Source organism: Urocitellus parryii, chromosome Y, assembly GCF_045843805.1.
Source record: "Urocitellus parryii isolate mUroPar1 chromosome Y, mUroPar1.hap1, whole genome shotgun sequence".
NCBI classification, from domain to species: Eukaryota; Metazoa; Chordata; class Mammalia; order Rodentia; family Sciuridae; genus Urocitellus; species Urocitellus parryii.
The window spans coordinates 3,360,598-3,386,530 of NC_135548.1; the positions used below are offsets into that span (position 1 = coordinate 3,360,598).

Genomic DNA, 25,933 nt, shown 5'->3' on the forward strand with positions numbered 1-25,933 from the left:
CACAAAAAATATTTTCCCCATCCAAATACATCTTTTTTTCCTTTTTGAGCTTTTACTTCCTGTCTGACCATTTGATTTTCTTTGTCATTTTTACTTCTATCCAGATGAACATTTCCAGAACTTGTTGCATTGTTGATCTGCCAACAGATGGATTTATCCCCACAGCAAGGTCACTTTCCATATGAAGAACACACAAAGAATTTGATGCAGAATTCATGTTATTCCATTTATCCTTGCTTATCATATAATACAAGCAAACTGTGATCTAATTAAGGTTTGCTTCATCATAATTTTTTTGTCTTGCATTGACTAACAGATGTGTTCTCTTAGGAGTTTCACTGATGTTATTCATTTGTGAGGGAGATCTAAAAAGTGTAAAAATAGAAGTTCCATTACAATTGATTGTTCATTCATCACCATATAAAAGCTTTGCTTTGTTTCTGGTAGGAGAATTGGCTGCTTCTTCATTCAAAAGAACTAGTAAAGTTTTCATGGTATATCTGCCACAGTATACAGTATCATGGTTTATTGCATGACATTTTAGCATGGCAGGACTAATGTCAGGGTTGCTGACAGCTTACACCCTCTTGTTGAGAACTGATATTTTTAAACCTAAAGTCCAAAGTCTAAGCAGCTTCCTCAATTGCTTCATAAAAAGAATCCCTAGTGTTCTGGCCCTTAGCTGCATCTTTAACACTGACAGAAATTGACCCCCTTCAATGCTTGGACTTGGTATTTCTCCAAGAATCTCATCTAATGTGTCAATGAAATTTGACAGTCCCTTTAAATGTGTCCTACAGAATCAGATGATGACAGTGCATATCCTTTCCCTCCAAGCTCTATTGTTCTAATAAAGGACATGGCTATCAAAAAGACATGTGTTTCTTTTGAGCAGCATGTTTCAAATATGTGAAGGCTTCTCTTCCATGTCCTTTAACAGGAATATTTAGAATATAAGCCAGAGACATATCATTCTTTGAATTCACTAGTAGGCTTAAATATAAAAGGATAATTTTCTTTACTAGTAGCTGTATCCAGGTTGTGTTTCATATCCTAGTGATATCAGCATATAAAGATCAGTTTTATCACTTACTGCATGCTCTTTGCTAGAGAGAACATTCCTTAATTGAATAGAGTATATCATGAAACTAATTTCAAAATCCTATATTTTTTATAAACATTGCTCTAACATAACACTATGTTTCTTCAAGAAATCATAAGTCTTCTTATTGTCCTCATAATTGTCAATCACTGCCATATCTTCAATGGGTAAGATGAAGTGAAAGAGACTATAAATTCTTCATAGGGCTGTTTATTATTCTCTGCCATAGAAAACTGCAATGCCAAGAGCATGGTGTCTGCACCACACAGAGTAGTCCTTTCAGTGTTACAAAGAATATGCAAGTTCCTTCTAAATTCTTGAATCATATCCAAGATAGACTTCTGATTAAGGACAGCCATTCTCTTCCAGCCAGTTGTGAGGAGTCAATGAGACACTAAATATGCAAGCACTCTGGGTGCAGGCTGCACTATACAAAAATAGCCTTTTAAGGTGACCTCAGTAATAAACACTTGTTTTTAAAAAACTGTACTCCAAGCTTCACTAGATGGGAAAAGACCCGAAAGGTACAGATTTCCTGGAGGAAAAGTTATCCTCTTCTTGAATTTTTAATAGACACACACACACACACACACACACACAATGTGTGTGTGTGTGTGTGTGTATGATTTTTTTTGCATTTTAAATGATATTCTTGGATCAAAAGTATAATCCTTGGATTCAAAATGGTGGATTTGAGAAAGGCTACATTTCCAAGCACTCCACAACTCAGGATTCAAGCACAAGCCACGAGAATAAAAGAGGGATTTCATTAAAATCTCATATTGGATAGTCAGAGTATCTTACAGACTCAGAAATTTGAGTGTATTAAACAAAGAGCAAGAATGAATACTACATGTTGTTCATATCAATTCTGGCTATTATTTGTTTCCCCTTTTGTGTGAGGTGTTAGAAATCTCCAGGGACACTAGAGGTTCACAAAGATGGACTCTGCTGCAGAACTAAACTCAGCCAAAGCACACACACCTTATTCCACACATAAATTAACACTCAATTCACTGAAGCCAAGCTGTTGTGAAAGTAGCAGCAACACTGGTTCACCATAGAGGGGAGGGATAACAGAGAAAGAGCAACAAAATGATTAAGAAGAGATTTGACACGGAAAAAACCTGTAGATCAGAAAAGCAGCTTAAATTTTGCTGATTCTGGGCTGGGGATGTGGCTCAAGCGGTAGTGCGCTCGCCTGGCATGTGTGCGGCCCGGGTTCGATCCTCAGCACCACATACAAACAAAGATGTTGTGTCCGCCAAAAACTAAAATAAATATTTAAAAAAAAATTCTCTCTCTCTCTCTCTCTCTCTCTCTCTCTCTCTCTCTCTCTCTCTCTCCAAAAAAATTTTACTAATTCTAAGGCACACAGCAAACTAGCATTTGAAAAATGCTCTGAATTTTTCAATTGGCAAATGGAGAGCTAAGAAGTGAACCACCTTGAGGAGGTCATGCTACAGTTTACTGATACAGAGCCCAGGAGATCATGCAAGCATTGCCATACTGTCCCAGCAATCACCTACCATGTGTAGGGACAAGTATGTAGGGACAAGTGCATGGAGTAGTGCATACTAGGCATACATTAAGGGCATCTGAGTGGCAGGCAACTCCCCTCGTGCTAGGCATGTGAGCAGCAAACCCTACCCCATAGGTACAACCCTAGGCATGAGGTCACATTTTACAGTCCCTGAGCTTGCTCCAAGGCCCACTCCTCGACTGGTGACTATAGGAATGGTTAGCAGAAATTGTACTGATGGCTGCCTGTAATGTGCTTAGCTACTGCCTCAGTACATATACATACATGGTAACTACACAGTAAAATCAGACCTGCTTCCTGCTTGTCTCTGGAGGTCTTGATTAGTGACTCTGTAGCCACATTCTCCTCTTTCTTCTGTGGACCTCCTCACTGGACGAGAGAGGGCCCACGTACAAGTATACCTAAATAGAAGGTGAGTGAAAGTTAGAAAAATCAAAGGAGTCCAACATGCTTTCCCTTTGAGTTTGGCAGCTCACATCACCAGATGAAGAGGTTTAAGAATTTGCAGATAGAGGTGAGTACACTCAGGGACTAAGTCTAAGAAGGCTTTGTTCATGGGCAGCAGTATGTGTGCAGGATTGGCTCCCCTGTCTGTAACCAAAATTCCTGGAAGGCTCCTAAAATCCTGACTTCTAGTAGAGATTGACATTTGCCAGGACTCAAATAAACTTGCAGCAGTTCCACACTACGAGTGCATCAATCTGGTCTGTGTAGAAAACACTTCAACTGACAGTACTTCTCATTCTATCCTACCTCATACTGAAGAGAAGGGAAGCTGAGGGGTATTTCAACCAGTTTCAGCGTCACTCTCACTGGCATCTCAGTGGGCAAAACAAAAATCGGAAGTTTTTAACAACTTCCATCCCTTGCTCTCTCTCCTTTCTCAGTACATGTAGTATATGAAGAAAAGGAAAGAAAGGCAATTGTCCAGCCTTGACTTGACATTTTAGGGGAAGGCTTTCTGGTTTATTTTGATTTATTTTGTGGCTTGTTTTGTTCTTTCTTTTGGCTTCCTTTCTCTCTCATTTTCTGACTTTCCTTTCTCCGGCTAATAGATTATTCTGTTCTTTCTTTTGTTTTTCCTATTGCCCTCATTTACTTAGGACCATCACTTGCTATATTTCTTCTGCATTCTCTCTGTTCTAAACTCTTCTGCTTTCCTATAACATTGTTTTCTATTGGTTTTTGTTTTGTTTTGCTTTGTTTCTGGTACCAAGGTTTCCATTCAGGGGCACTCAACCACTAAACCACATCTCTAGCCCTATTTTAGAGCAGAGTCTCACTCAGTTGCTTAGTGCCACACTTTTGCTGAGGCTGGCTTTGAACTCATGATCCTCCTGCTTTAGCTTCCCAAACAGATGGGATTACAGACATGGGCCACAGCAAGTGGCTCTTTTCTCCTTATGAATTTCGAATCTACTTTTAGAACTAATTGGTTTATACAACTCCTGCCACCACCATTCATGTTGATGCAATTATTGCTACTATTGATGACACAGATGACACCTGCTATTTACTTTAATGCCAGATATAGTTCACATTTCTTTATTGTTTTTGCTATTGGCAATGGACCCCATCATTTTTTTGTGGTAATTCATATTTTAGACTGTCACTGTAGGCATCAGATATTATATTTAACACTACATATTGTTCACGACAATTCTGGCTATTGTTTGTTTCCCCTTTTGTGTGAGATTCTTAAAATCTACAGGGACACCACAGGTTCACAAGGATGGACTCTGCTGCAGAACTAAACTCAGCCAAAACACAACACATCTTGTTCCATACATAAATTAAAATTCAAAATTTACCTATACTTTAATAAAAACAACAGAAAAGACAAAAACCCACACTAATGATCAAGTTCCAAGTAGGAAATTTTAGAGTTAGGCGCTCTGGTTCCTCATAGAAACATTCACTTGCTCCTAGAGCAAAAACAAAGAGAATTAACACAAAGGCTGTAGATATAACATCTACAAGAAGACATCCAACTAGTTCACTCTAAGACACTTTGTCATGAGAAGGCTGTACAAAAAGGCACAAACATATAAGAGTAAAAGTAAAATTCATCCCAACAATATCTGAAACCCACAGAAGAATACAAGAAATATAAAAGTAACAAGTAAATATTATAAAAATGATCAATTAGTTCCAAGAAATCACAGAAAAATAACAGAATAAATTAAGGAAGTCAGAACAGAATATGAATGAGAAATTCAATGAGGACATATATACTGAAAACGAATCAAATAAATCTTGGCATTAAGGCACAATAAATAAAAGAAATTGACCAGATGAAATCTCTCTAGTACAGTAAAATATACTGAATACAAAAATCTCAGAGCTAGAAGACTAAGTGGCCAATCCTAAACATTTAAATAGTATCAAAGAAAAGAAAACAGGTAACCATGACCAACATAAACAAAAACTCTGAAACAACATTATTAAGGAATCAAATTTAAGAATTTCAATTTTTCAAAAATTAAACTCAAAATTTTCAATTTGAAATTGAAGAGGGTCATGAAATACAGGCTAATGAAATGAGTAACATCTACAGGGATTTTTCCAAACCTTGAGAATGTAATGGACTTCCAAATACAGTGGCATTCAGAACCACAAATAGATAAGAACACAAAAGAACTTCTCCATAACACATTATAACATACAATCTAAGGACACAATTGTTAAAGCTTCAAGACAAAAACATCAAGTCACATGTAGAAACAAGCCAATCAGAATTATTGCTGAATTCTTAAAACTAACTCTAAAGACAGGAGGGCTCAGAATGATGTGTTCTAAGTCCTTACAGAAACTAAACCTGTCAACCTCAACTGCAATATCCAGAAAAATTATCCATCAAATCAAAAAAGGATGAAAGAATTCATATTACTAACTAAGCTAATACCACAAAACTTAAAGAAATACTTCACAGTGAGGAAATAAAAACAAACTGCAAATCTCACAAGTGAACTAACAGCATTTCAGGAGTAGTTAAGCTAATGAGAAAGACAACCAAATTAAATATTATAAATAAATTGAGGAATTTAGAGCAAGAATTAATAAACACCTCCTTAAAATAACATTGAATGATCTCAACTCTCCAATTAAAATAGGCTGGCAGAATGAATTAAAAAACAACACTTAATTATATATGGTTTGCAAGAGATTCATGTTATAGGCAAAGACAGCCACAAGCTGATAAGTGAAAAACGGAAATTGATAAACCATGTCAAAAAAGCAAAAGTAGTCAGGTATGGTAGCGTACAATCCCAGTGGTTCGGGAGGCTGATATAGGAGGATCCTGAGTTCAAAGTCAGCTCAGCAACAGCAAAGCGCTAAGCAACTCAGTGAGGCCCTACCTCTAAATAAAATACAAAATAGGGCGGGGAATGTGGCTCAGTGGTCAAGTGCTCCTGAGTTCAATCCCTGGTACAAAAAATAAGAAAAAAAAAGAAGCATACGTAGTTATTTCCATATCAAAAAAAAAAAGCAGATTCAATCCAAAATTAATGAAAAGATACACAAAAAAGTCAATTCATATTGGTAAAGGGAATAGTCCAACAAGAAGTTATAATGTTGGCTGGGGATATAGCTCAGTTGGTAGAATGCTTAACTCACATGCATAAGGCCCTACCTGTGTTCAATCCCCAGCACCACCACCCCCAATAATAAAATAGAGTAGAATTTATAATGATAGTAAATACTTATAACCCAAACATGGGTGTACCTAATTACATAAAATAGATACTACTCAAATTAAACCTTGGGACAGACACCTGTATAATAATAATACTAGGTATTTAAATATGGCTCTCTGATCAGTATATAAGTAATCCACACATAAAACTCAATAGAAAACTTTCGGCATCTATGGAATATTTCATCCAGTAACTGCTGAATATACTTTCTTATAGCAGCTCATGGAACCTTTTCCAAAATAGAACATATTTTAGACCACATAGCAACTCTTCGCAAATACAACTCTTCACAAATAGTGCCCTTGAGTTCAATCCCCATAATCCACCAAATTAAAAAAAAAAAAAAACAGTATATAGTAAACCTAAGCAGAACATTAACTAGCAATAGACAGAGCAGTAATAAAAACTCTTACAACAACAACAAAAAAAAGCTGAGGATAAGATGGACTGTCAGCTGAATTCTACCAGATATATATTTTTTTTCCAGAGTAGATAGGCATGGTACCTTTAAGTTATCTATCTATTTTTATGTGGTGCTAAGGATCAGATCTACTGCCTCACACATGCTAGGCAAGTGCTCTTACCACTGAGTTAAAACCACAGCCCCTGAATTCTACCAGATCTTTTAAAAATTTTTTAATTTGTCTTTTTACTTGTACATAACATGGGTGTAACTTCCCATTTTTGTGGTTGTACACTATTTGATGGGGAATTACACTGATCACATACTGATATAGGAACTTAGGAAAGTTATCTCTGATTCATTCTATTGTCTTTTCAATCCCCAGCCCCACTCCCTTCCCCTAACTTTGGTCTATAAAATCCAGTGAACCTCCCTCCCCTTCTCTCACACTACCCCTACTACCTCATTGAGTGAATCTGCAACTGCATGAGAAAGAACATTCAGCCTTTGGTTTGAGGAGATTGTCTGATTTTACATAGAATGATAGTCACTAGTTCCATCTGTTTACTGGCAAATGTTATAATTTAACTCTTCTTCATGGCTGAGTAATATTTCATTGTGTATATTCAACACATTTTCTTTACCCTCATCTGTTGAAGGACACATAGGCTGATCCATAGCTTAGTTATTGTGAATGGAGCTGCTGTAAGAACTGATGTGGCTACATCACAATAATGTGCTGATTTCAAGTCTTTTGTGTGTATGCCAATAAATCGGATAACTAGATCAAATGATGGTACAACTGCAAGTTTTCTGAGGAATCTCCATATTGTTTTCCAGAGTGGTTACATCAATTTACATTCCCTCCAGAGTGTATGAGTATACTTTTCCCCATATCCTCAACAATATTTACTGTTACTTGTATTCTTTTTTTTAATTTATGTTTTAGGTTTAAGTGAACACAATATCTTTATTTTACATTTATATAGTGCTGAGGATCGAACCTAGTGCCTCATGCATGCTAAGCGAGCACTCTACCACTGAGCCACAACCCCATTTATATTCTTAATAATTACCATTTTCATTGGAATGAGATGAAATTCAGTATAGTTTTAATTTGCATTTAATTGCTAGTGATCTTGAACACTTTGGAAACATTTTTTTCATCTATTTTTGACCAAATATATTTCTCCTTCTATGAAGTATCAGTTCCTTTTCCTATTTGTTGCCTGGATTATTTGAGGGTTTTTTGGTGTTAAGTTGTTTTTTTTTTTTTTTTAATTCTTTTTATATCCTATCTGAGGTGCACGTAGTAAAGACTTTCTCCCATTCAGTAAATCTTTCCTTTGCTATGAAGAAGCTTTTTAAATTTGATACAACCCTGCAATCGATTCTTGATTTTACTTCTTGCACATTAGGAATCTTGTCAAGAAATTCAATATCTAAGCTGACAAGATGAAGATTTGAGCCAGCTTTTTCTTCTGGTAAGCATAGGGTCTCTGTTCTAGTGTCTAAGTCCTTGACCCACTTTGATTTTTTGTGCAGGTAAAAGCAGTTTGATTTCATTCTGTTGCATGTGGATTTCCAGTTTTCCCAACACTATTTGGTGAAGAGGCTATCTTTTCTCCAATATATGTTTTTGATGCCTTTGTCTAGTATGAGAGAACTGTATTCATGTGAGTTTGCCTCTGTGTTCTATTCTGAACCATTGGTCTTCATGCCTATTTTGGTGCCAATACCACACTGTTTTTGTTAATATAGCTCTGTAGCATAATTTAAGTTCTGGTATTGTGATGCCTCCTGCTTCACTTTCCTCACTAAGGACTGCACTGGCTATACTTGAACTGTTTTTTCTCCAAATAAATTTCATGACTGCCTTTTCTACTTCTACAAAAAATGTCACTGAAATCGTAAAAGGAATTGTATTAACTCTGAATAGTGCTTTTGATAATATGCCATTTTGACAATATTAATTCTGCCTACCCAAGAACATAGATCTTTCACACTTCTGAGGTCTTCTTCAATTTCTTTCCTTATAAAAATTTTCATTATATTTACTATTACCTCTTTAGTTAGATTAGATCTAATTTTTTTGAGGTGAATGGGGTAGTTTTCCTAATTTTTCCTTCAATAGATTCCATATATGAATACAATTGAGTGTTAATTTTACATCCTGCTACTCTGTTGATTCAGTTATGAGTTCTAGAAGTTGTCTAATAGAATTTGGGGGGACTTCTAAATACAGAATCATATCTTTGGCATATAGAGAGAGATTGAGTACTTTTTTTCCTATTCACATCCCTTTCATTTCTTTCTTTTAATTATCTGGCAAGAGTTCCCAAACTGTGTTGAATTCAAGTGGTTCAAGATGACATCCTTATCTTGTTCCCTTTTTAAAGGGAATGTTTCAATCTTTCTCCATTTATAATGATGCTGCGCTTGGATTTAGTATATATATTTTAAAATGTTGAGGTATGTTTCTTTTATCCCTAGTTTTTTTAGTTTTTTTTTAATATTTATTTTTTAGTTTTCAGTGGACATAACATCTTTATTTGTATGTGGTGCTGAGGATTGAACCCAGCACTGCACGCATGCTAGGCAAGCGCGCTACCGCTTGAGCCACATCCCCAGGCCCCTGATTTTTTTAGTTTTAAATATGAAAAAGACTGTATTTTGTTAAATGCCTTTTCTGCTTAATTGAGATTCATGTGATTCTTGTCATTGACTCTATTTATCTGATAAATTATAGTCACTGATTTCCACATCTTGAAACAATCTTGCATCCCTGGGATGAAGCCCATTTGATCATGGTGCACTATCTTTTTAATGTTTCAAATGCAATTTGCTAGTATTTTGATACAAATTTTTGCATTTACATTCATCATCAAGAATATTGGTCAGAAATTTCCTTTCCTTTATGTGTCTTTGACTGGTTGTGGTGTCAAGGTAATACTGGCTTCATAAAATGAATTTGGAAGGAATCTTGAGGAGGCTTGATGTTGATTCTTCTTTGAAGGTGTGATAGAACTCAAGTGAGAACCTGTCTAGTCCTGTGTTTTCTTTCACAGTTGGTTTTTGATGGCATCTTCAATTTCACTGCTTGAAATTTATGTTTAAATTTTTCTGTCCTCATAATTCTGTTTGGTAGGTCATATGTCTCTAGAAATTTGTTGATGTCATCAGGATTTTCTAATTAGAGTATAAATATTCAAAATAGTTTCTAATTATCTGTATTTCAATAGTGACTATTGCAATATTTCCTTTTTCATCACTAATTTGAGTTTACTCTTTCTCTTTATTAGCTTGGCTAATGGTTTATCAATTTTATTTAGTTTTCCAAAGAACCAACTTTTTGTTTTGTCAATTTGGGGAATTTTTTCTGTTGTTTCAATTTTATTGATTTAAGCTTTAATGTTTATTACTTCCTGTCTTCTGCTCCTCTTGTTGATTTGTTCTTTTTCTAGGACTTTAAGATATATACAATATTAGGGAACTAGAGTTGTAGCTCAGTGTTGAAGCACTTGCCTAGCAGGTATGAGGTACTGGGTTCATTTCTCAATACTATATATAAGTAAATATAGATGGATAGATAAAAGATGTAATATTGGGTATTTATTGACTTTACGTTCTCTTAATGAATGAGTTCAATGGAATGAATTTTCCTCTTAGTGGAAAAGTTAGTCTTAGTGGAAAAGGAAACAAGCCTTCATAGTGTCCCAGAGATTTTAAAATGTCATATCTCAATTCTCATTTACGTCTAAATACTTTTTATTTCATTCTTGACTATTTCTGCTATCCCTTGGTCATTCAACAGCATATTATTTAGTCTCCAGGTTAGACTAGCTTCTATTTTTTATTATTTCACTGATTCCTAATTTCATTCAATTATGATCTCATACAATGCAAAGTATTCTCTCTCTCTCTTTTAGCATAAAATAAGGTCTATGTTAGAGAAGGGGTTCTGTGCTGCTGAGAAGAAAGTGTATTCAGTCATTGATGGATGAAATCATTGTATATGTGTCTGTTAAGTATATTTATAATTGTATATAGTTCTGTAATCTCTTTTTTGTCCAGAGGGCTTACCCAGTAATGAGAAGGATGCATTAAAGATACCCAGTATTATTGTGTTGTGATCTATTTGATTATTAAAGTTGAGACGGGTTTTTTTGGATGTATGTAGATTCTTCATTGTTTAGAGTATAAATATTCACAATTATTAGGTCTTATTTATATATAATTCTTTTAAGCAGTAAGAAATGTCTTTCTTTGTCCCTTCTAATTAACTTTGATGTGAAGTCCACTTTATATAAGACTACAAACTCCTGTCTTTTTACAACATCCATGGATGTTATGTTTTTTCACATTATTTCACCTTCAGTGTATGGATGTCTTTGCCTATGGTGAGACTGTTGGAGATAGTATATCGTTAGGTCTTGGTTTTCATTTTTTTAGTTGTTGGTGGACATTTAATGTATTTATTTACAGTGCTGAGAATTGAACCCAGTGCCTCACATACGCAAGGCAAGTGCTCTACCACAGAGCCACAACCCCAGCCCAGGTCTTGTTTTTTTAATCCAATCTGCCAATCTGTCTTTCTAGTTTTTGAAATAGTTTCTCCTGTGACTATTCTAATGTAGTTTCTCCCTTTACTGTTTTCACTTTTATTTCTTCATCATGGAATATTTTATCGAGTATGTTTTCTAGAGCAGACTTTCTAGTTATGAATTCCTTTAACTTTATTTATCAAGGAAGGTATTATTTCATCATCAATTCTAAAGCTAGGTAAAGTGTTCTTGGCTGGCTTCATTTTCTCTCAGAACTTGATACACATTGTTCAGAGTTTTTAGGGTCTGGATTGAGAAAATAGCTAAGAACCACAGTGGTTTCCCTCTAACTGTGACTTTTTGGTTTTTTCTCTCTGGCAGCCTTTAAAAGTCTATTCTTGTTCTGTATATTAAGTAGTTTCATAATATGTGCCTTGATGTGAGTCTGCTCCTGTATCTGATTTTCCATTCATTCTTTAGGTTTGGGAAATTTCCTAATATTATTTCCTTGAAAAAACTGTGCGTTCCTTTGGTTTGTATATCTGAACCTTCATCTATCCCATTAAATCGTACTTTGGTCTTTTCAGTTTATCCCATATTTCTCGAACGTTCATGGCTCTTAACATCTTTTCTCCATGGTCAGCTTTATTTTCAAGATTATGTATTTTTTTCTTCATTGCCTGAAACTCTTGTCTTCCAAATGGTCTAGTCTATTGATGTCGCTTTCCCCTGAATTTTTAATTTGGTTTATTGATTAATGAATTTCCAGAATTTCTGTTTAATTTTTTTTCAAAATCTCTCAATAAAGTGATGTTTCACTTCTTATATTTTCTCTCTAATATCTCTTCTTGAAAGACCCCAGCCCAACAACCTCAGGCCTAGTTGCAAAAACACCGAGGCATGTCACAAACCTACGCAGGCACCAGGTGTGTTTTTCAGACAATCAGTTAGGTGTAACCGGTTGAGAAAGCACAGAGAACCAGGTCCCAGGGCACGCCTGAATAGGCAGGAACAGGAGGACCAGAGTACTAATAACGTGTAGCCTTTATATGGTTTTTCCAGTAACATAAAGTGAAAAACAACTTTGCCCTTTAGGTAACCTATATGCTGAGTTTAAAACTAACTAATAAGAAACCTATTGTTCACCACTCGAAAACTGCCCCTTTACCCTATAAAAATCTCTGTATCCCCAAGCCCGGTGTGCCAGTTCACCAAAGCTCCGGCTAAGGTTCTGCTAAGCACCCGCAGGCGCCTGTGTCTCAATAAATACCTCTTGCTTTTTGCAGCCAGTGATTCTCCTTGGACAGGGAAACGGGGGTCTTTCATTCTTACATCATCCTTAACCTTGAGGATTAGTTTAACTATGGGTATTCTACACTCCTTCTCTGACACTTCTGCTGTATTGGTGGTGGATTCTGGGGAGATTTTTTCCCTTGTTTTTTTTTTTTCCATGTTGTTTATATGAGTCTACCCTTCTAACAGTTTCTACCCTGGAGACTAATAGTGTCCCTGGAGATTTCCAGTGACTCGCTTTTGGGGGAAAATAATAAGAACAATCAATGCAACAAACATATAGCATTAAACAAAACACTTTCTGCTATGATATCCACAAAATTTTCACAATAAGTGGAAATGATATAATCACTTATTGCCAATGAAAAAAATCAGTAAGTGTGCAAAATGCTTTATAACTTTGAATGACGGACAAGAAGATTAGAAGTGATGTAGGATATGATGATTATGAGGGAGGAGGAGAGAGGACAGAAGTAAAAAATTAAAGCAACAGTGAAAGGGACAACAATACCAAATGGCTGTTAGCAGAAAAAAAAAGATGCAAGGAAACAGATAAGTGGGAGAAAAATATATATAAAGTTAAAAAATTTAAATCTCTGAAAATTTCTATTGATATCCATAAGATTCGCAGTTTCCCTTCTCAGCTGAAGGGAAAAACTGTTTTGAAGGTGTGGGGTTGCTAAGAATGAGAGAAAATCTATAGGCAGAAGTCCTGGAAGGGGGGTTTAGGCTTGGTAAGCTCCAGGCTCTTTGCCGGAGGTCAGCTGGTCTGAAGATTCTAAATCAGCACACCTCTAGGTCCTATGAATTGCCTGCGGTTGCATGCTGGAAGATCTCCAATGAGTTCCACTCACGGCGGGGAAATCCAATTCTTAGTCCACTGCTTCACCTGCAGACCCCAAGTCTGGTTCCAGGATGAGTCTGGACTTATCCTCTCCTGCCCCTACCATTTCAAATTCTGCTAGGAAAGTCTCTCTCCCAAGTCCTGCAAGCAGCCGGATTATAGAAGAAGGGGGACAGCGAGGTGAGTTTCTGTGACCAGTTGTCCCCTATGTAAATCTCTCTTTACATTTAATTTTTCTTGGTCACACTCTGTGTCGTTCAGTTGGATTTGCCAGGACTAGCCTTCCACAGCTGCCAAGTCCCTATGCTGCAGCTGAAATGGTTCTTTCCTCTGACATCCATGTGCCATCAATTGAGATGGCAGTTTCTTTCCTGTAAAAGGGTGTTGTGCAGAGCCTCTTTTAGTTTAGTGGGGGGATGTCTTTTTTTAAAAATATTTATTTATTTATGTATCTTTAGTTTCAGTTATTAGTTTTTTGTTTTGTTTTGTTTTGTTTTGTTTTTTTAAATGTAGTGCCAAGCATTGAGGATCTAACCCAGTGCCTCATGCATGCTAGGCTAGCACAGTACCACTGAGCCACCACCCCAGCCCCAGGGGAGTGTCTTTGATCTCTAAACTCTCTGTACCCAGACACACCTCAGTCCTCCTAAATATGCAGACTTCTTTAATTACTTTATCCCTCCACTGTGCTCCTGGAGAGTAATTGTGGCTGGTTCCTCCAACCACAGCAACAGCTATAGCACTGCAGATTTCTTTCTTATTTTCTTTTATCCAACTTCCTGAGTCCTCAGGGTCTAATACTAAATTCCAGTAAAGTCCCCACACCCCTGCACCTTTTTGTTCCCATTCACCCATCTTACTGAGAAGCTGCCTGTCTGCTTTCTTGGCTTCATAACCACAGAGCAGTGAAGAAAGTGACTTGCAGTTTTCTGCCATCCTGAAACCCCCTTCTGCCAGATCTGTAAAGATGAATTTAGGTCAATGCTCCTCAAATTATTCCATAAAATAGAAAGGGAGGAAACACTTCCAAATTCATTCTCTGAAGCCCATATCAACATTCATAACAAAACTAGATAAGAACATAGAGGAAAGAAAACTACAGATGAACATCCGTGATGAAATTTAATGCAAAAATCCTTAATAAAAATTTTTATAAGAGAGAGTGAGAGAGGAGAGAGAGAATTTTTAAATATTTATTTATTTATTTAGTTCTCGGTGGACACAACATCTTTGTTGGTATGTGGTGCTGAGGATCGAACCCGGGGCCACACGCATGCCAGGCGAGCGCACTACCACTTGAGCCACATCCCCAGCCCCTTAATAAAATATTAGCAAATAAAATTCAATAATATATTAACAAGATTGTGCTACATGACCAATTTAGTTTTATCCTAGGAGGGTTTAGCATATGCAATTTAAACATAATTCATCCCAATAACACAATTGAAGACAAAAATCACTCAGTCATCTCAACAGATGCAAAGAAAGCCTCTAACACCCATTCATGATACAAACATTTAAGAAAGTAGGATCAGAAGTAAATAATCTTAACATCAAATAAGTCACACACGACAAACTCAAATCCAATATCATATTGAATGAGGAAAAACTGAAAGCCCAGCCTTTAAAATCTGGAACAAAACAAGGATGTCTACTCTCACTACTCATATTTAATATAGTACTAGAAATTCTGACCATTGCAAGCAAATAAGAAAATAATATAAAGTATTTAATAAAGAAGGAAGTAGATTATCACTGTTTGTAGATGATATTTTATATTGAGACAATCCAAAAAGCTCCATGAAAAGACTGATAGAGCTAATAAAGATATTCAGCAAAGCAGATTGAAAAAAGTCAACATACAAAATTCAATAACTTTCCTATATATTAATGATGGATCTGATGACAAAAAAAATTGGGAAAATAATCCCATTCATAATAACTTCAAAAAAGAATAAAAACTGGGCTGGGGATGTGGCTCAAGTGGTAGCACGCTCGCCTAGCATGCGTGAGGCACTGGGTTTGATTCTCAGCACCACATTAAAAAAAAAAGATATTGTGTCCACCTAAAATTTAAAAATATATATTAAAAAAAAAGAATAAAAACCTAGGAATAAATGACAATGGAAATGAAAGACCTTTACAATGAAAATTATAGAACACTGAAAAAGAAATTGAAGACCTCCCAGATTCAACATTAGATAGAACTAATATTATTAAAATGACCATACTACCAAAAACAATACACAAATTCAATACAATCTCCATCAAAATATCAACGACATTATTCAAAGAAATTTAAAAGAAAAAAGAGACGTAAAATTCATTGAGAAGAATAAAAGACCCCAAATAATCAAAGTATTGTGAGCCAAAAATCAATACTGGAGGCATCAAAATTATACTACAGTGTTATATAACAAAAACTTCATGGAACTGGCATAAAAATAGACACACAAACCACTGGTACGGAACAAAAGACCCAGAGAAAAACTAACTCATCTACAGTCCTCTGATCCGTAAGAAAGGTACGAAAAGCATTACTGGAGAAAAGACAAACTTTTTAACAACTGGTGCCAAGGAACACTGGATATTCATATATAGAAGAAAGAAACTAGATTCTTACCCCTCACCCTGCACAAAAGTCAACTTCAAATGGATCAAAGACCTAAGAATTACAACATGAAATTATGCAACTCCTAGAAGGAAACATATAATCAATACTCCAGCACATAGGCAGAGACAACAACTTTCTCAATAGAAATAAATTTGGAAATAAACCTCAAGAATAAAACTCACAAAATAATGTCAACAATTAATACATTTTATGACATTAAATTAGAAAGATTCTGCACACAGGAAACAAGACAGTAAGAGAGAATATTCAGAATGAGAAAAATCTTTCCTAGCTACTCTTCTGACAGAGAATTACTATTTAAAATATATGAAGAACTCAAAAACACCAAAAAATAAAAGAAAAAATGACAATTAATAAATGGACAGGGGCTGGGTCATGGCTCAGTAGAAGAGCATTTGCCTACCATGTGTGAGGTGCTAGGTTCAATTCTTAGCAGTGCATAAAAAGAATAAAATAAAATCAAGGTATTATGTCTATCTACAACTAAAAAAATGTTTTAAATAAAACTTTTTAAAAAATACATATGCAATGCTGGGCATGATAGTGCATACCGTCATCCCAGGGGCTCAGGAGGCTGACGCAGGAGGATTGCAAGTTCAAAGACAAGACTCAGCAAAAGTGAGGTGCTATGCAACTTAATAAAAATAGGGCTACGGATGGGGCTCAGTGGTCAAGTGCCCCTGAGTTCAATCCCTGGTACCCAAAAAACAAAAATATATAGGCAAATGATTAAACAGACAGTTGTTAAAAGAAATACAAATGGCCAACAAATATATGAAAGAAAATGTTCAAAATCATTAGCGACTGGGAAAATGCAAATCAAAACTACACTAGTATGGGGCTGGGGATGTGGCTCAAGTGGTAGCGCGCTCGCCTGGCATGCGTGCGGCCTGGGTTTGATCCTCAGCACCACATACAAAGATGTTGTGTCTGCCGAAAACTAAAAAATAAATATTAAAATTCTCTCTCTCTCTCTCTCCCTCTCTCACACCTCTCTCTTTAAAAAAAAAAAAAAAAAACTACACTAGTAAATCTCATTCTAGTCAGAATGCCAGCCATTAAGAATACAAATAATAATAAATTCTGGAGAAAAAAATGGAGTAAAGGGAACATTTTTACACTGTTGATAGGATAGTAAATTAGTACAACCACTATGGAAATCAGTAAGGAGGCTCCTCAAAAGACCAAGCAGGAAATCATCATATGACTTAGCTATATTACTGCTGGTATTTATTCTAAAGAATTATAGTCATTATAATACAGATCGATGCACACCCACGTTTATAGCCGCACTGTAGTCTTAACCTAAGTGACCATGAACAGATGAATGAATAAATAAAAAGTGATGTATACAAAACGAAGTTCTATTCAGCTATAAATAAATATGAAAATTATGTCAATAGCAGGAAAATGGGTGGAACTTGAGATCATTATGTTGTGTAAAATAAGTCAAACTCACAAGATCAAGGGTTTCATGCAGTCTCTCATATGTGGAAGCTACAGAAGAAAAGGAAAAGAAAGGTGGGCAAGAAATCTTAAAAAATCAAAGGAAGATCAATAACATACAGAAAGAGACCAGAAGAAGGAAAAGGAAATACTGGGGAATGACCATGGCCAAAGTATATTATTATATTATGTCCACATAGAAATATGTAACAAAACATCCTAATTAAAAAAAAATAGAGAGGAGGAAAAAAGTAAAATTCTTGGTTTTGAAAAAGATAGTATTAGAAGCTAGGCATGATGGGGAACATTTATAATCCCAATAGTTCACGAGGCTAAAGCAGGAGAATTGCCAATATGAGGCCAGTTTTGGTTGGCAACTGCAAGACCACATTGCAAAATAAAACAGGCTATAAAAAAGCCTGAGAATGTAATTCAGTTGTAGAGTACCCTTGAGTTCAATTCCTAGAATTACTATATACACATACATATATATCTCACCACTGAGTTAAACCCCCAATACCGCAAATATGCACAAATTAAAAAACATAATAAAGTTAAATGTACTGAAGGTATGGTGGCACATTCCTGTAATTCTGCCAACTAGGAAGGCTATAACATAAAGATTCAAGTTTAACGTCAGCCTCAGCAATTTAGTGGGACTCTCAGCAATTTAGCAAGACCCTGTCTCAAAAATAAAATAAAATGAACACACCTGGGTTCAATTCCCAGTATTAAAAATAAAATATGTACATAAACTAACGAACACTAACTGGCAAAGTTCCTACTCTCCACATTGTACAAATGGAATGATGTAAGGGTAGTTACTTTTATCTCTACAGAAGCATTTTGATTTGACCTTCATTTAAACTCTCTACTCTTTCTTTATCATATTTCCTGCTAAATCTCTGGCATCTCAAAATTAAAATTAGCCAGAAACTTTAATTATGTGTTAACTAGCATTCACTCATAGTTTATCCCATATATTTCTTCAGGAAATATAAACTTTCATGGGACGAGAGCCAGTTCTAACCCCAGATTCTTTTATACTTTTCCTACTTTAAAAAACTTCCTTCTAGAGCTGGGTTGTGGGGCTTAGTGGTAGAGCACCTGTCTCACATGTCTGAGGCACTGGATTCTATTGTCAGCACTGCATAAAAATAAATAAATAATAAAATAAAAATCCATAAACAACTTAAAAAAAATTTCCTTCTAAAAGCCAGTTGGATTTGTGTTGACTGTTCAAAACTAAACAATTTCCAGTCATTATTAAATGACATCAGGGAAAAAATTCCCAAAGAATTATAAAAAGAGCTCCTAAAACTAACAAAAGTTCAGTAAGATCTCATAATATTAGGTCAATTTGCAAAACTTAACTAATGTTAACAATACTACAAATGAACAAACACACACAAAAAAATAAAAATATTTACCAAAAACTGATATACTTAGGTATACTGTAAACAAAACATTTAGTAAAATATGTGCATGAAATATACTAAGAAGACTAAGAAACTAGGGGCTAGGGATATGTTCAGCGGTAGAACATGTGCCTCGCACTTGTGAGGTTCTGGGTTCGATCCTCAGCAACATATAAAAAATAAATAAATAAAATAAATGAAGATATTGTGTCCAAAAAAATCTTTATATTAAAAAAAAGACTAAGAAACTAAAGAAGCCCAAAATAAATGAAGAGTTATTTCACATACATTAACTGAAAGACTTAACATGACTAAAATGGAAGAGTCTCCGTTTTTCACAGCACAAGGAAAAAAAATCCTAAAATGCTTAAAGTGTAAAGGTTAAATTTAAGTTTTTCTCTCCTGTTAAGTTTAAATTTTGCTTTTCTGTAAGTTTAAGTTCTGTCTTCCTGGAACCCAAAACTTATGTTAAAAACAGTTACTTATGTCAAAATGTACCCTGACCCAACACCCCCTGCACATGATTATTCTGTAATGGTTATTTTGTAACAATCCCACCCTCACACCCTAACTGCCATATGAACTTCCCTGTTTAAACACTGCATAAAAACTCTGCTTAAGCTGTACTCGGGACTCCAGTTTCTCTCAGGAGAACTGTGGGCCCCAGCATGCTGGTTCCCCCAATAAACCCTTTGGTTTTGCATGAGACAAGTCTCTTGTTGGTCTCTTCCTCCGACGTTTGCCCGACCCTAACAGAAGCCCTTAGTTCTATCACCCATACTGCAAAAACAAGTAAAAAAAACCCACATAATTGAATTACAGTTTTGTATGTAAGACCTGAAATTATGAAATTACTAAAACAAAACCAAAGGAACATTAGGATAGGATGTTTTGGTTAACCTGAAAACCATAGCCAATAAAAGCAAAATGAACTAATAGAAATACATTACACTAACTAAAAATCCTCTACACAAAGAAAACAAACAACTGAATAAGAGGAAAAAATTGCAAATTGTACATCAGATAATGGTTTAATATTCATAAGGAACTCAACTCCATTGCAAAATTAAAAATCAATTTTAAAATAGGTAAAAATAATCAATAGAGGGCTGGGGTTGTGGCTCAGTGGTAGAGCACTTGCCTACCAAGTGAGGGACTGGCGGTTCAATCCTCAGTACCACATAAAAATAAATAAATAAAGGTATTGTGTCCAACTATAACTAAAAAATAAACATTAAAAAAAAGTCATCAAAAGACATTTCTCAAAAAAGACACCTAAATGTTCAACAAATATATAAAAACAATGCTTAATATTACTAATCATCAGGAAAATGCAAATAAAATTCACAATGAGGTAATATCTCATTGTTAGAATGTCTATTTATCAACAACAAGTAGTGAAGACACTATTGGTGAGAATGTAAATTCATGCAACCATTAAGGTAAACAATATGAAGGTTCTTCAGAAAATTAAAAATAAGGGGCTGGGGTTGTGGTTCAGCAGTAGAGCACTTGCCTAGCACATGTGAGGTGCTTGGTTGATCCTCAGCACCACATAAAAATAAATAATAAAATAAAGCTTTGTGTTCACCTACAACTAAAAAATTTTAAAAATAAAGTAAAAATAAAATTACCGTTTAATACAGCAATCACACTATTATTAGATAAATACACAAAGAAAAAGAAATCAGTAAGTTGAAAGTGTGCACTTCCACATTCATTCAACATTATTCACAGAAGCCAAGACATAGAATAGACCTATCAACATATGTAGTAAAGAAAATGTGAAATATATACACAATAGAATATTATTCAGACACAATAAAGAAGGAAATCATGTCAAAGTGACAAGAAGGAACATGGAGAATTATCGTAAAAGATAAAAGTAATACACATAAAATACTGCATGATCCCACTCAAATATGTAATACAGCCAGGCGCAGAGGCACACACCCATTATCCCAGCAGCCTGGGAGGCTGAAACAGGACATCATGAGTTAAAAGCCAGCCTCAGCAACAGCAAGGCGATACCCTATTTCTAAATAAAATAGCAAATATGGCTGGATATGGCTCAGGGGTTTAGAGCCACCAAGTTCAAACCTGATACCCCACACAAAAAAACATAATATAAAAAACTTGATCTCATAGAGAATACACAATACATGTAAGGATGAAACTATCATACTGTATCCCATAACTTGGTAAAATTATGTGTCAATCAAAATTGAGTTGTTTCTTAAACTCAAACCCAGGGCTGAGGCTGAAGCTCAGTGAGAGAGCATTTACCTAGCATGTGTGAGGTATTGGGTTTGATCCTTAGCACAACACAAAAGTAAACAAATAAAGGCATCTGTCCATCTACAACTAAAAAAATTTTAATTATGAAAAGAAAATTTAAATAAAAAAATAATAAACTCTACATCCAGTAAACTTTTTAGTTGGAGTTTTATACACACAAGCCAATTCTATGATTTGAACATGGGTTCAAAGCCAGCCTTTGCGATTTATCGAGGCTCTAAGCAATTCAGCAAAAACCTGTCTTCAAATAAATACATAAAAAGGGCTGGAGATGTGGTCTGGTGGTTAAGCACCCTAGGTTCAATCCCCGGTACAAACAAAAGAATTATAGATGTTATAAACTCTTATTTACCCTGATAAGAGTTGGTTAAACATAAAAATATTATGAGGTATGTACACAAATGTTAATATTAAGAATAAATATATGATATTTATAGGTAGATATATGATATCTAGTAACAAGTATATCTAGGAATCAGATCTAGGTATTTTACAAAATTCTCTCAAAAGAAAAAAAGAAAAAAAAGAACTGGAGTTCCTTGAAGAAATAACTGATTCTTGAGCAGGAGTTACCTATCAAGCCAGAGAAGCAACTTTTGAGTACCAAAACAAAACAAAACTTTAAGACTCAAAAATCCCTCAATGATGACAAAAGGGCAGAAAATTCCTCATAGCCAAATTTCATCATGAAAATCCTATAACATATATTGATTATAATTCCAAATATGGCTATCCGTAAATCCCCTCTGACTAACGAGATAAATAACTGAAGGAGAAATAATGCAGAATAATTCCAAATAACATATACAGATATTCTGCCCTCAAGGAAGCAGAGCATTAACTCCCTTGGGCTATATTCCCCCAGAAGAATACAGAGTGGAATAAAGCAAAAATGAATAACTTTACAACTGAAAAACATGACAAACTCCACCTCAGCCAGTGATTAAAGTTAACTTAAACACTTGTAAGTCACTTGATATTATACAGCTCAAACATGACATGACGATATTTCAATTTACCTATATGATTTTCCCCTTAAAAATGCCTAATCTTAGATTAATCATGAGAAAAACAACAGATGATCTCAAATAAGGAACATTCTACAAAATACCTAATCAGCACTGCTTAAAATTATGAACATTATCAAAAGTAAGGGGAATCTAAGAGAATGGCAACAGCCAAGAAGAGCATAAATAAACATGATAATAAAATGTAATTAGTTATCCCAGATGGGATTCTGGGACAGAAAAAGAACAATATGCAAAAATAAAGGAAATACAAGCAGAGGCTTTAATTAATAATTTATCAATATTGCTTCATAATATTGTGAATGAACTCTCCTAATGTTAAGAGGCTAATGAGGGAAAATGAGTATGTACTTTATAAAAACTACAAAACCTGACCATATGTATAGGAAATAAAAGCATTACCATACTTATTAATTACAAGATGCTCCTAGATAAAGTCATTAAGAGACTATTGTGGTAAGACTGCATTTTCAATCAACAAAGTTAAAATTCATAACTCATATGATTTACCAAAAATTATTAACCCTTTTAAAATCTTCGGTATCATCTCATAACTTATGTTATCTTTTAGCCCACTTATATAAATTCTCAAGAATACATTCTATTCCATCAATCCTGGCAACTTATTTTCAGAAAAATCTTAACATATTCTATGTCTCCTATTCTAAATAAGCTAGCCAGCAGTTTTATAGTGATGGATATTGAAAACTTCTGTTTTGATAATCCTTGCAATCAATTTTAAGTTTTAAACAACCTTCCACTTTCTAAAAATACTCTCTTTTACCTCTATTTTAGTTTGCTATAAGCTAACATCCCCACTTTTGTTAAAGGTATCCCAATGAAGGCTGGGGTTGTGGCTCAGTGGTAGCGCTCCCCAGGCATGTGTGAGGCACTGGGTTCAATTCTCAGCACCATATATAAATAAATAAAACAAAGATCCATTGACAACTAAAATAATATTAAAAAAAAAAAAAAGCAACCCCATGGGAGAAAAACAAGTATCCCTCTCAAACAAGTAACTCTCAAAAACACACATCAGGCTTACAGGCTAAGAACAGATTAAATATACATAATACTTCTTAAATATTAAAATGATTGCAAAACATCAACAATGTATTTGTAATGTGCAATTCTGAAAAAAATAAATTCAAAAGAAAAGCATCAAAATCAAGTTAAATATAAGTTTTACTAAAACAACCTCATTAAAAAGCATAAGTAAAAAAGAGAAAAAGAAATAAAACAAGAAAATTAAAAAGAAATTGAGGAAGGTGATATACATATAGTTATTTGTTCTTTCACCTCAAAATCTTTCTTTATCTTTTCCAAATAAGGAATTTAAAACACATTGGGAATATTTTGGCCACAGGATATAAAATTTCAGAGATAAGACAAATAAATTCAAGAAATCTACACAACATGGTGACTAATATGGTAATAATAATTATTTTTTTTTTTTTCAGGAAGGAGAGAGAGAGAGAGAGAATTTTTAATATTTATTTTTTAGTTTTCAGTGGACACAACATCTTTGTTTGTATGTGGTGTTGAGGATCAAACCCGGGCTGCACGCATGCCAGGCAAGCGAGCTACCACTTGAGCCATATCCCCAGCCCAATTATTATTTTCTTGAAAACTGCTAAGAAAGTAGATTTTAAGTGTTCTCAAACTCACCACATAAAAAATTGATACATACATGGTAATGTAAATGTTAATTACTTTGTTTTAGCAATTTCACAAATATACATTACCAAAATCTTTCCAGAAAACAATTTGATATTATGCATTAAAAAGCTTATACAAATATTAGACATAATGCCAATAATACTTGAAGATATGAAAATAATTATGGATATGAAAAAAACTTAGCAAGGTATGTCAATACAGTAATCTTAACAGCACACACATATACAAAAAATGCACAATAATATTTTGCATAATAGAATAATAAACAGGAATTACGTTTTAAAATGTTAATGTAGACTCTAAATATAAAGATTTAGATATAAAAATATTAGTATGCTCCTATAAGTCTTTAAAAAAAAACAAACAAAATAGTAGCAGAAACAAAGTAAATTCCAATTTCTAATTTTGAAAATTTTTATGCTGCAGAATAGTCTAGTAGGATTTTTATCAAAATGTTTGCTTCTCTGGCTGGGGTTGTAGCTCAGTGGTAGAGCACTTGCCTAGCATGTGTGAGAGGCACTAAGTTCAATTCTCAGCACCAGATATGAATAAATAAAATAAAGGTCCATCAAAAACTAAAAACAATTCTTTTCAATGCTTGCTTCTCTTTAATAAAGGGCCACTGAAGCTTTCATATTACATTTCTCAAATATTGGCGTGTGGCCCAGGTTCAATCCTTAGCACCACATACAAACAAAGATGTTGTGTCCGCCAAAAACTAAAAAATAAATATTAAAAAAACACACACAAAAAAAAACAGTTACAGGGGCTGGGGATGTGGCTCAAGCGGTAGAGCGCTCGCCTGGCATGCGTGCGGCCCGGGTTCGATCCTCAACACCACATACCAACAAAGATGTTGTGTCCACTGAAAACTAATCTCTCCTCTCTCACTCTTTCTTGAAAAAAAAAAAAAACAGTTACAATGTTCAATGAAGAAAATCCATATAGACTACCATCCTTCATGTTCATCATTCTTCATTTTCCTGTTATTACTAAATTATAGCAAATACTAAAAAATCATTCCTCATCAAAAGAAATACAGGATTAAATTCCCATTAAATCTCAGCTATAAAAATTTCATTACCAGATTAATACATAATCTTGTCTTATGTTGTTTAAAATTATCTTACTAATGTAAATTTTACATACATATATATAACATTGACTCATTATCACTGAACTCTCTTGGCCAACAGCATTATAACTAATAAAATTTGATATTATAAGTAATATAGAATAATATATTACTTATAACATACATACATATATCCATAAAGCACACACTCTTTTGTTTTTTGTTTTGTTTTCCATTTCTTCTTTCTTTTTGGCTGTTCTTGGGAACTGTGATAGAAATATTAAGTTTTTTCCTTATGTAGTACTGGTAATGGAACCCAGGTGGTTAAGCATGCTAAATAAGCACTCAACCACAGAGCTACAACCTTAGCCTCCAACTCTAAACCACTTTTAATAGTCCACTTTTCTTCCCATTAACCATATTTGCTGAAGTGTCATAATGTTACCACCAAAATGTTTATTTCCATCAAAAACTTATAAAATATTAAGCCAGGCACTGTGGCACAACCTGTAAACCAAGTGGCTGGGGAGGCTGAGGCAGGAGGATAACAAGTTCAAAGCCAGCAACTCAGTGAGCCCCAGTCTCTAAATAATATACAAAAGAGTGCTGGGGGTGTAGCTCAGTAGTTGAGTGTCCCTAGGTTTAATCCCTAGTATCAAAAAAAGTTATAAAATATTTTTGCTTATAAGACAGTTTCGTATGTTTGTTTACTAGGAATATTGCTATGAAAGAGAAAATGTCTGAAGTGGTTTTTAGCTTCTTAAATGAACAATGAATCAGGCACCATGATACACATCTTAGTCCTAGCTACTCAGGAGGCTGAGAAGGCATGATCACAAGCTTAAGGCCAATATAGGTAACATAGGGAGATCCTGTCTCAAAAAAAAAAAAAAAGAGAGAGAGAGCCTGGGACAGAGCTCAGGGAT

General features: G+C 34.7%; 1 protein-coding gene and 1 pseudogene across 2 annotated transcripts in view; both read right to left on the bottom strand.

Moving 5' to 3' along the window:
* LOC113175910 (lysine-specific demethylase 6A-like) overlaps positions 1 to 25,933 on the bottom strand; it is a 212,960-nt gene that overhangs the window by 171,245 nt on the left and 15,782 nt on the right. The window lies entirely within an intron of this gene.
* On the bottom strand, positions 97 to 1,461 carry LOC113175908 (PCNA-interacting partner-like; annotated as a pseudogene).